The sequence below is a fragment of the Mesocricetus auratus genome, unplaced genomic scaffold (genome assembly GCF_017639785.1).
Source record: "Mesocricetus auratus isolate SY011 unplaced genomic scaffold, BCM_Maur_2.0 Super-Scaffold_6731, whole genome shotgun sequence".
Classification (NCBI taxonomy): domain Eukaryota; kingdom Metazoa; phylum Chordata; class Mammalia; order Rodentia; family Cricetidae; genus Mesocricetus; species Mesocricetus auratus.
In genome coordinates this window covers 1,581,166-1,591,802 of record NW_024429185.1, presented here as the reverse complement: position 1 = coordinate 1,591,802, position 10,637 = coordinate 1,581,166, and positions in this window count along the sequence as shown.

Genomic DNA, 10,637 nt, shown 5'->3' with positions numbered 1-10,637 from the left:
GGGGAGGGTGCTGTGGCTCCAGCAGCCCCCCGAGGTGTCAGCCATGTCTTGTTTTGTTTAAACCCTGAAGTCGCACCTTTGTGTTTTGTTTAAGGAGGAAGCCAGCCCCACTGTCTTCCAAATAAGAGTCATTCTCTGGAGACTTAAGGTGTCCCGCTGCTCACTGATGGGGTCGTTTTTGGGCCCTGCTCCCTTGCTGCTCGTCTGCTCATCAGTCCTTTACTTAAGAAAGACTTAAGAAAGACGGGAGGACCTGCGTGGGCGCCTGCAGTCTGCCTGCCTGGCCTCTGCCTTTGGGGCTCCCTTCCCCTCGGAACAGGGAACTGCAGGATGCCAGAGCCCAGCAGCCTGGAAGAGGGGTTAGTGAGGGACCTCTCCAGGCAGCTGCAGCCCCCCCCCCAGCTTCTCTCACTGCTGGGCTGCTCACCCCAACTGCAGAAAGCCTCAGAGGCCATGGTGGGGCAGTCAGCAGGGCCTGTCTCCACCCCAGGTGCCTCTGCCCACCTGTCTCCATCTTCCCAAGCGTGCCCCCCCCAAGCCCCAGCTCAGCACAGAGCCATAGTTGGGGACAAGTCTGATATGCAGGACGGTCCCCTTTGAAGACTGGTGCTGTCACCCTCCGCCTCACCCGAGGGTTCTACCCTGCTACCCCAGCCATTGTCCTCAACAAGGCTTAGGCAGAGGCCACTAAAATAAGAGCTGATGTGAGGGAGGGAGGAGCCAGGCTGCCAAGGGCATCCAGACGGAACCCACCAAGGCTCCAGCTCCCCACAACCTGAGCTGTCCCCAGAGAGAGTGCCTCCAGTGAGAAGCACAGCCCCTGCAGAGGGCAGGGTGAAGAGTCTGCCAGCCATCAGTCTCCCAGATCACATAACACCTCACAACAGCTTGTCCCCAATGAACTGGCAGGGGCTCCTGCAGGGCGGCGGTGGGGGGCTGCTGTATCTAAGTGGGGAATTGTGCAGATCCATCTGAGCCAGTTTATGGAATGTTCTTGGGGGCCCCTGCCCCTTCCTTGGCTCCCACTCCACCCCCCTAAAGAAAGGAAAATTATTTTTTGTATTGTAAACTTTAAACATGAAAAAGCTGTTTTTAATTAGCAGAAGCTGACTTGCATGTTCAGTCAGTGAATGTCTGTGTCCTTCCAAGAAAGGGAAGCATGCCTTTGCACTGCACATGCTCACACACACACACACACACACACACACACACACACACACACCTGAATGCAAGGATACACAGTAACTCAAGCTCACACAGTCAACCTGGATATGCCAAACCCATGGCTTCTGTCTGTGCGCTGCTCAGACACACACGAGCTCTTGCAAATGGTTAAGGGTAAGCCCACCAGGCTGGGGTGTGTCTCTACCTAGGATCCCCCAGTGAGGGGCTGGGGGCATGGCTCAGGGGTGAAGCCTCTACCTAGGATCCTCAGAGAGGTGCTGGGTGGTGGCCCAGGACAGAGCCCTGCCTCCAATCCCCCAGTGAGAGGCAAAGGACAGACCTAGAATGTGAGCCCCTGGTTTGTATCCCCACTGCACACACAAGCCAGCTGCCAGCCCCAGCACGTGGTAGGTGCCCTCTTCAGGGCGGCAGCAGCCCTGCCTGGCCTCTCTTTGCCTCTATCCTAAAGTCTTAGGGCTCTGAGCTGCCTTGAGCACAGGGACACTGGGCTGCTTCCTGCTTCTTCCTAGAGGCCTGGCCAAGGTCCTCAGGCACCTCCCTCCACACCTGGGCTCTGGCTGTGGGAAACTGCCCTCTCAGGGGACGGAGGTTTGCAGGCCCGAGAGACAGGCCAAGTGTGACTTCTAGGGCCTCGCAGTGAGTCAGGCCAAGGGGGCCTCCAGGGAACCGTGTGAGGTAGGAATCTGCCTGGACCTGGCCAGCTTGGAAGCCCGCCCCTGGCTCTGCTTTGTAGAACTCAGCTCCAGCTTGAACGTTCTCACGGCTCAGATCCCCTGTGCTCTCCTGATGCTGGCGGCACCTGGCCGTGGTCTCAGCAGCCTGGGACCTGGCCCAGAGAGACCTGGCCAGAAGATGCCCGTATACAAGAGACGTGAGTAGGGTGGGTGCCAGTCGTCATTCCAGCCCAGCATTTGTGGCACGGCCACTTGGCGCCAAGCTGCACTCCTGTGCAAGGCAGGACCCCTGCCTAGCTCGCCTCTCGGTGTTCCCAGGGGCTGACCCAGCAGCCACAGCTCTCTCCGACAGCAGAGCTCTGATATGCTGCCAGCAGCCATGTGCCCAGCCCCAGGGGCTGATTTAAGATTCGGTCTCAACCATTCTTGGCACTGCTGTTGACCGGGGTTGTTTTTCAATCTGGGCACAGCTCCCAGCTCTGGCCAGCAAGCTGCACAGGGTCGGAAGAGCCTTTGGACACTTTGCTGCCCCCTCCAGTCGCTTGCTGCTTCCTCTGTAGGCGGCAGGGGCTTCTGCAGCCATCTTGTGGCTGTGAGGAGCAAGGTAAGTGGAGTCCCTGCCTCCAGACCCTCAAGTCACAGTCCATCCTCCCATCCTGCCCTTGGACCTCAGACTCCTTGTTACACAGATTGCTACTTAAGACACAGCGGACAGGTTTTTGGAGAGTTAAAACCAAACAATTCAAAATTAGAGGGTCAGCAAGATGGCTGAGTGACAACTTGAATTTGGTCCCTAGATCCATATAGTGGAAAAGCTGATATCTGCCAATTGTCCTTTGGCCTCCATATGTGTGCCATGGTGTGCACACATGCCAAGCACTTACATATGTGTGCCATGGTGTGCACACATGCCAAGCACTTACATATGTGTGCCATGGTGTGCACACATGCCAAGCACTTACACATGTGTGCCATGGTGTGCACACATGCCAAGCACTTACATATGTGTGCCATGGTGTGCACACATGCCAAGCACTTACATATGTGTGCCATGGTGTGCACACATGCCAAGCACTTACACATGTGTGCCATGGTGTGCACACATGCCAAGCACTTACACATGTGTGCCATGGTGTGCACACATGCCAAGCACTTACATATGTGTGCCATGGTGTGCACACATGCCAAGCACTTACACATGTGTGCCATGGTGTGCACACATGCCAAGCACTTACACACCAGAAAGAAAATGGCATAGCAGCTGAGAGTGCTGTGAGTTCAGATCCCAGTACTGGGAAGAAAACGGTGTGGCCACGAGTGTCTGTACCAGTGCTGTGGAAACCCTAGCTCCAGGGTCAGTGAGGACACAGAGCAGGACACCCAGTCCTCCAGGGTCAGTGAGGACACAGAGCAGGACACCCAGTCCTCCAGGGTCAGCGAGGACACAGAGCAGGACACCCAGTCCTCCAGGATCAGTGAGGACACAGAGCAGGACACCCAGTCCTCCAGGGTCAGCGAGAGCACAGAGTAGGACACCCAGTCCTCCAGGGTCAGTGAGGACACAGATCAGGACATCCAGTCCTCCTCAGTGAGGACACAGAGCAGGACACCCAGTCCTCCAGGGTCAGCGAGGACACAGAGTAGGACACCCAGTCTTCCTCAGTGAGGACACAGAGCAGGACACCCAGTCCTCCAGGGTCAGCGAGGACACAGAGCAGGACATTCTTCTGCCTACTTGTGTGTGTGCACCCGATGTGACTTGAGTGGCATGTGGCTCCTTGAAGAGTGTTACTCTAGCACATGTGAGACCCTGTGTTCAATTGTGAGACAACACTTTTGCACACAAAACTTGGCATGGTGGCACAGTCTGTCATCCCAGCAACTTAGAAGCTGAGAGAGGAGGGCAAGTCTAAGTCACCCTGGGCTGCACAGGGAGGTGCGGTAGCTGCCAGGCATGGCCAATGTTGGGGTCCGGGTTGAGAAGAAAGGGTGGGGCACTACATCCTGAGCTGGAAGGTTGTCCTGGTCCCGGTTGCTGAGGGCACTTCCGCTGCCACCGCACACCCCGGCAAGCATGCAGACATCAGAGCACATTCACAGGAGTTGGTTCTCACCTTCCACTGTGGGAGCCAGGGACTGAAGTCAGGTTGTCACGTTTGCTGGCCATGGGGCCAGTGCTGTTTCACTGTCATGGAGAAGGAAACCCTCAACTAGTGCTCAGTGTCTTTCCTACTGCTGTGAAGGGACGCCTGGGCCAAGGCAACGTGAAGAAGAAAGAGTTTGCTGGGCTTGCAGTTTCAGGGGTAAGTCCTTGAGCACGTCAGGAGCATGGCAGCAGGCAGACACAGTGCGGGAGCAGGGGCTGAGAAGGTATAAGCTGAGAGACAACGGCCCCCAGGCAGAGCTCTAAGCCCACTCCGTCATCCTCCCTACTCAGCTGAGCCGTTCTCACTCAGACCCTCACACCCACATCTCAGCTGCTTACAGGAGAGACAGCATACCTGCACCTGCGAGTCTGTCAGCTACCGCTGCATAAGAAACAGTCCCATAGCCACGTGGCACACACCTTCAATCTACAGAAGCAGGTGGATCTCTGTGAGTTCAAGGGCAGCCTGGACTGCAAGAGAGCATTCCAGGCTACGTGTGCTGGTGCACACCTTTAATCCCAGCAGGTGGGTAGTGAGTATAGCCTGGTCTATAGAGTGAGTTCAGGACAGCCTGGGCTACACACAGAAACCTGTCTCAGCTCCCCATCACCACCAAGAAAAAAAAAGGTAGCAAGAGAGCCTTCCAGGTCAATGAGGGCTACAGAGTGAGACCCCGTCTGAAAAGCAAAACAGTACCTAAGAACAGCCACTTGTGAATTGTTAATGCATGGTTCTCCTGTGGGTGAGTGGGCATTGTGTGTCTCGTCAGGCTGGAGGCTGCTCACTGACATCTCTCTGTGGCCCTGTCTCATGCCCTTCCCGAGGCCAGCAGCATGCCGACCCCATTCCGCCACACAGGTGTCCAAGGCCGTGTAGAAATGTTTGGCTGCTAAGGCCTGGCTCGTAGGCCGCTATGTTGCTGGGCCGCCCTCTGCTGTGCACACAGCACAGAGCTTCAGGGCCAATGTGATGAGTGGACATTTCTCCCTGAAAAGAAAGAACTGAAGACCGAAGAGACCTGTGGCCAAAGCTGTGGAGACAGGAACGGATGGAGAGTGGAAGCCCATAGGTGGACTCCCAGCATTGACTTGGGGACTTCTATTCATGTGGACCAGCTCCCTAATGGAAATAGAAACCTGGGTGCCAGGCAGCCAGGAAAAGCCAGGTTCAATATAGTTTCCATGCAAGTGCCAGAAATCGAACCCGGGTCCTCTGCAAGAGCAGCCGTGCTGTCAGCCCCTGAGCCTTTTCTCCAACCACGCACTTCTCTTGTTCTGTTTTGTTTTTCGAGACAGGGTTTCCCTGTGTAGCCCTGGCTGTCCTGGAACTCCCTCTGTAGACCAGGCTGGCCTCAAACTCACAGAGATCCGCCTGCCTCTGCCTCCCGAGTGCTGGGATTAAAGGCGTGCGCCACCAATGCTTGACTAGCCCCTCACTTCTTCAAAGGTTTTTTCTTTATTTTGTGAGTGCATGTCTGTGTGACACATGGAGGTCAGAGGACACTGCAGGACTCAGTTCTCTCCTTCCTCCGTGCAGGTCCTGGGGACGGGACTCAGGACCGACACTAGGCTGCAAACCTTTATTTACCCGCCATCTTGCTGGTCTCTGGCTCAGTTGCAAGGTCAGGACCTGGGACCTCACCTGACTATCATCCAGGTGGACTCCAGGCCTGCCTTTTGGTTGTTTGAGGCACTGGGAGGGAATCTGGGGCTACCTAGCTGTACACACACACACACACACACACACACACACGCACGCACGCACACACACGCATGCACACACACACATGCACGCACACACACACGCACGCATGTACATGAACACACACGTATACCACACATATAGCTAGGTCCAAGAAGCTGAGTGGCTTCTCGGGTGTGCACTGCGCCTCAAGTAGTGTTCTTTAGCATCTTGCACTCCCTCCCAGAGAGTGACACACAAACAGGCAAGTGTGGGGAGACAGACTCACTTCTGCTTGGGAATCAGAAGGTACTTCTGCAAGACGGAGCCTTTTGCAGCAGGTTTTGAGGTATGAATAGGAGTTCCCTAGGCACAAAGTCATTCAGCAAGCCTGTTTTCATTACCACTACAGGTAGCATGTGTTGTATTAGCTAGTAGACATGTATACGCTGAAACATTGAAGGAGAGACCTAGAAAGACCTAGGAGAGGATCTCAGAAGTCCTCTTCCATGCTGAGCTCTTGAGGCTGTGTGGCTGGGGGTGACTCAGGTTGACAGTATCCATCTGCCCTGATTTTACAGGGAGAAGTCAACTTACTTTACTGTCATTAGTATGATAATGACGATGACAATAATGATGTATGTGTGTGTGAATGTATGAGTGTGAGTCTGTGTAAGAGCATTGTGTGAATGGGTGAATGCTTGTGTAAGTGTGAATCTATGTATGAGTGTAAGCATATATGTTTGTGAATGCGTGAGCATGTGTGTCTTGTGTGTGTGTAGACATGTATGTGAGTGTGGGTCTATGTGTGTGTGAACCTGTGGGTGAGTTTGTGAGCATGTATGTATGTGAGAGTGTATGTGTGTGAGAGCATGTACATTTGTATGAACATGTGTGTACAAGCATGTATGTGTGTGTGAGCATGTATGTCTGTATATCTGTGTATGTGTATGTCTGTGTGTGTGAGCATATATGTCTATGTGTGTGTATCTGTGTGTCTGTGAGCATGTGTATCTGTGTGTGTGTGTAAGCATGTATGTCTGTGAGTGTGTGTGTTGCATCCATGCAAGTGTTTTGTATCCATTTATGAGCCTGTAGAGACCAGGGCAGGACATCTGGAATATTCTGCTGTCCCATTCTTATTCCCTTGAGACAGTCTTTCACCATTTAGCCAGGCTGACTGGCCAGTGAACTCCCAGGACCCACCTGTCTCTGCTCCCCAGTGCAGGGGTGATGGCACACCCAGCTTTACATGTGTGGGATGCAGACGCAGTCCTAATGCTTGGACCCAGCCGCTGTTTGTTTTATTCAAAGAATAGCTACTTAGAACTTACTTGTTTCTGTACGTCTTGGTGAGCATATGTGCACCATGTCAGTGTATGCACGAGGATGCAGAAGAGGGGCCGGGTCCCCTGCATCTGGAGCTACAGATGGTTGTGAGCTGCCACGTGGATGCTGGGACTCAAACCCAGTTCTTTGCCTTTGGTTTTCCTGCTGTCTTGGTCACCGTTCTGTTGCTGTGAAGAGACACCATGACCACAGCAACTCTTCTACAGGAAAACATTTCATTGGCTGCCTTACAGTTCGGCAGTTTAGTCCGCTAGCATCTTGGTGTGTCATGGAGGCATGCAGGCAGACTTGATGCTGGAGAAGGAGCTAAAAGTTCTGTATCTTTGACCTTCAGGTGACAGGAAGTGAGCTGAACTAGGCATGGCTTGAGCATAGGAGACCTCAAAGCCCGCCCCACAGTGACACACTTCCTCCAACAAGGTCACACACATGCCACACCTCCTAATAGTGCCAATCCCTATGAGTTAGGGGGGGCCAATCACATTCAAACTACCACAGACACCATGACCACTGCAACTCTTTATTTTTCAAGACAGGGTTTCTCTGTGTAACTTTAGAGCATATCCTGGAACTTGCTCTGTAGACTAGGCTGGCCTGGAACTCACAGAGATCTGCCTGCCTCTGCCTCCCGAGTGCTAGGGTTAAAGGTGTGCACACATCTTTGGGGCCATTCATATTCCAACCAGCACACTGCATGCTGAACCATCTCTCTAGCCAACCTTGGAAGCAACAATCCTTCCACCCGTCCCCAGGAGTGACAATCCTTCCACCTGTCCCCAGGGCTGGGCGTATGTCACCACATGCTGCAGTTTCCTTTGAGGGAAGATGGGGGGGGGACCTCACTACTTGATTCTCTCCACATCAGCATCAGGCCTGGGGGTGGTCAATGCATCAAGGGGCACTTAGTCTGGTCAAGCCATCGCCCAACAAGCACGCTAAGTACTTCCACCACACAGGGTCAGCAAAGATCCAGCCCCAGGTGGGCTGTGGGGCGGATGGGTGTGTGGACCACAGCCCCTAGCTGACTTTGCTGACCTTTGCTCCCTCCATTAGCCTGTGCTTGTGATGGGCTCCTTTCAGATCTGAGAAAGTGGCAGAGAAAGCTGGTATCTAATCAACATTTCAAATCTCTGAAGCCGTGTGGAGGAAGCTGAGACTGGCCAGGGCCCAGTCCTAACTTTCCCCGTGTTTATCAGGGCCGTCTGCGCCCTCTGACCTCTTAGGACGCTGGAAAGGACCAGTTGGCAGGTAGGAGTGTGACCGTTTCTCCTCTGCTGGACAGAAATTGTGGTCTCAGGCAGTGTCAGGTGGGAAAGATTCACCTAAGCAAAGGTGTTGGAGTGCAATGCTCGGTTCTTCAGCTTAGGCACAGCTGGATGCAGGACCTCCAAGTCTCCACCTTCCTTCATGTGGTCTGTTTCATAGTCACCTTCAGCACCTCAGACGAATGTGTGATACTTACTTTGTTTTAAGTCCCCCTTCCCCTCTCCCTTTGTGTGTGTGAATGCAAGGTGGGGTCATGGGGGGGCTAGAGGTCCAGGTGTCATGAGTCGCCTCTTGTGGGTGCTGGAGCTTCTTGCTATGAAGCCAAGGCTGGCCTCGAGTCATCACGGGCTCAGCAGTACTGGAACCCAGGTTTAAAGACTGCAGACTTACCCGAGTTCCAGTCACCAACACCCATAGAAAGTCATGGCAGGGTGCACCTGTAACCCAGCACAAGTAACGTGGAGACTGATGGATCCCTGGGACGTGCAGGCCAGTCAGCCATCTCTGGGCTTGGGGAGAGACCAAGGAAGACACTGAGTTTGTGAGTGCATGTTCCACCTCTCATAGTAACGCAGTTCCAGAATCGAATCTCAGACCGTAGATGCATGCACCTCCTTTCCATGCATACCAAAAGTATGTGTACACACACACACACACACACACACACACACACACACACACACACACACACAGTAGAAGTCTCTGGAAGTGCTCAAAATGGTGGTGACCCATGGGTCTGTCATCCCAGCACTTGCAGGTCTGAGGCAGGAGGATCATAAATTAAGCCATTTCAGTTGGAGGGTAGCCTGGGTTACATGAGACCTATCAGTGAGAAGGCTAGGTGTGATGGTTTCGAGTTGTCTTCTAAATGCTCTGGAGGATCATCACGAGTTCAAGGCCAGCCCGGACTGCCGGACACCCTGCCTCAAAAGCAAAAGAGTTCGCAGTCTACCACTACCTGCCTGTCATTTCTCCACCACCCTTCACCTGTCATTCCCAGCCGAGTGGTCATCGTCTACCTGCCTGTTTACCATGTGTGGTGCTTGCTGCCCTACTGTAAAGCTTGGCAAATGTAGGTGTGTCTTCTAGAGTCATCAATGCCACTCTGACTCCTTGCTGTGTCCAGTCACTTGCCAAAGAGGAGGTCCTAGCCTTCTGCCTCTCCACTTCACCCTGTCGTCACCCTAGGGTGGACGCAACATTGGTGACTAGGGTCCCTCTGTGTGACTAGAGACAGCTGACTGTTGCTCCCAGTTGACGCTTCCTGGCCACCTCTGCCACTGGGGAGACTCAACTCACTCTTCTATTCCTACTTCAGGTTGGGTTTCTGGTCCCATGGAATAGCGGACAGCTTTGAGAAGCCCAGGCTGGACACAGCAAGGAGTCAGAGTGGCTGCAGCCACAGGCTGGAGGGTCACGATGAGGGGACCTGATACAGTGAGGACGAAGTCACTGGGCACGGCCTGGGGCTTCCTGGCGTAGCTGCAACCCTCGCATCCTTCACGCGGCTGCTCTCCAGGGTGCTGGTCTCGGATCGCTTCTTCTTTTTACTTCTTTCTGCTTGAGACAGTCTCTTAGACTGGCCTTGAATTCTCTATTGTAGCTGAGGATGGCTTTGAATTCCTGATCCTCCTGCCTCAGGCTCCCACGTGCTGGGATGGGAGCCAGAGGGAGTGGTCTGTTGTCTTCCCTATCCCCCTCTACCTGTTCCTTTGAGGCAGGGCCTCTCAGCTAGAATGGCCAAGTCCAGCTTCTATATGTGCGCTGGAGACTCAGGTCCCCATGCCTGTACACACAGTGCTCTTACCCACAGAGCCACCTCCCTAGTTCTAACTTTTTATTTGGTTTTTTGAGACAGGGTTTCTCTGTATTGTTTTGGAGGCTGTTGTGGAACTCGATCTGTAGACCAGGCTGGCCTCGAACTCAGAGATCCTCCTGCCTCTGCCTCCCGAGTGCTGGGATTAAAGGCGTGTACCACCTACGCCCGGCTCTAATTTTTTGTTTTGTTTTTATTTAAATTAGAAACATGCATGCTTCAAATGTCAATCCCAGCTCCCCCCTCCCGCTCTAATTTTTTTAATTAACTTTTTTCATTTACTTTACGTAACAACTAGTGTCCCCTCCCTCATCTCCTCCAGTTCCCTCCCCCCACCTCCGTTCAGAAAGGGGCATATCTGTAATGTTTTTAATTTAAAAAATTTACTTATGCATGTGTGTGTGTACACACGCACGTATGCGCTCGCCAAGACCAGAAGAGAGCGTTGGATGCCCTAGAACCGGAGTTAGAAGGGCTTGTGAGCTGCTCCGCCTGCGTGCTGGGATCCAAACGCCGGGT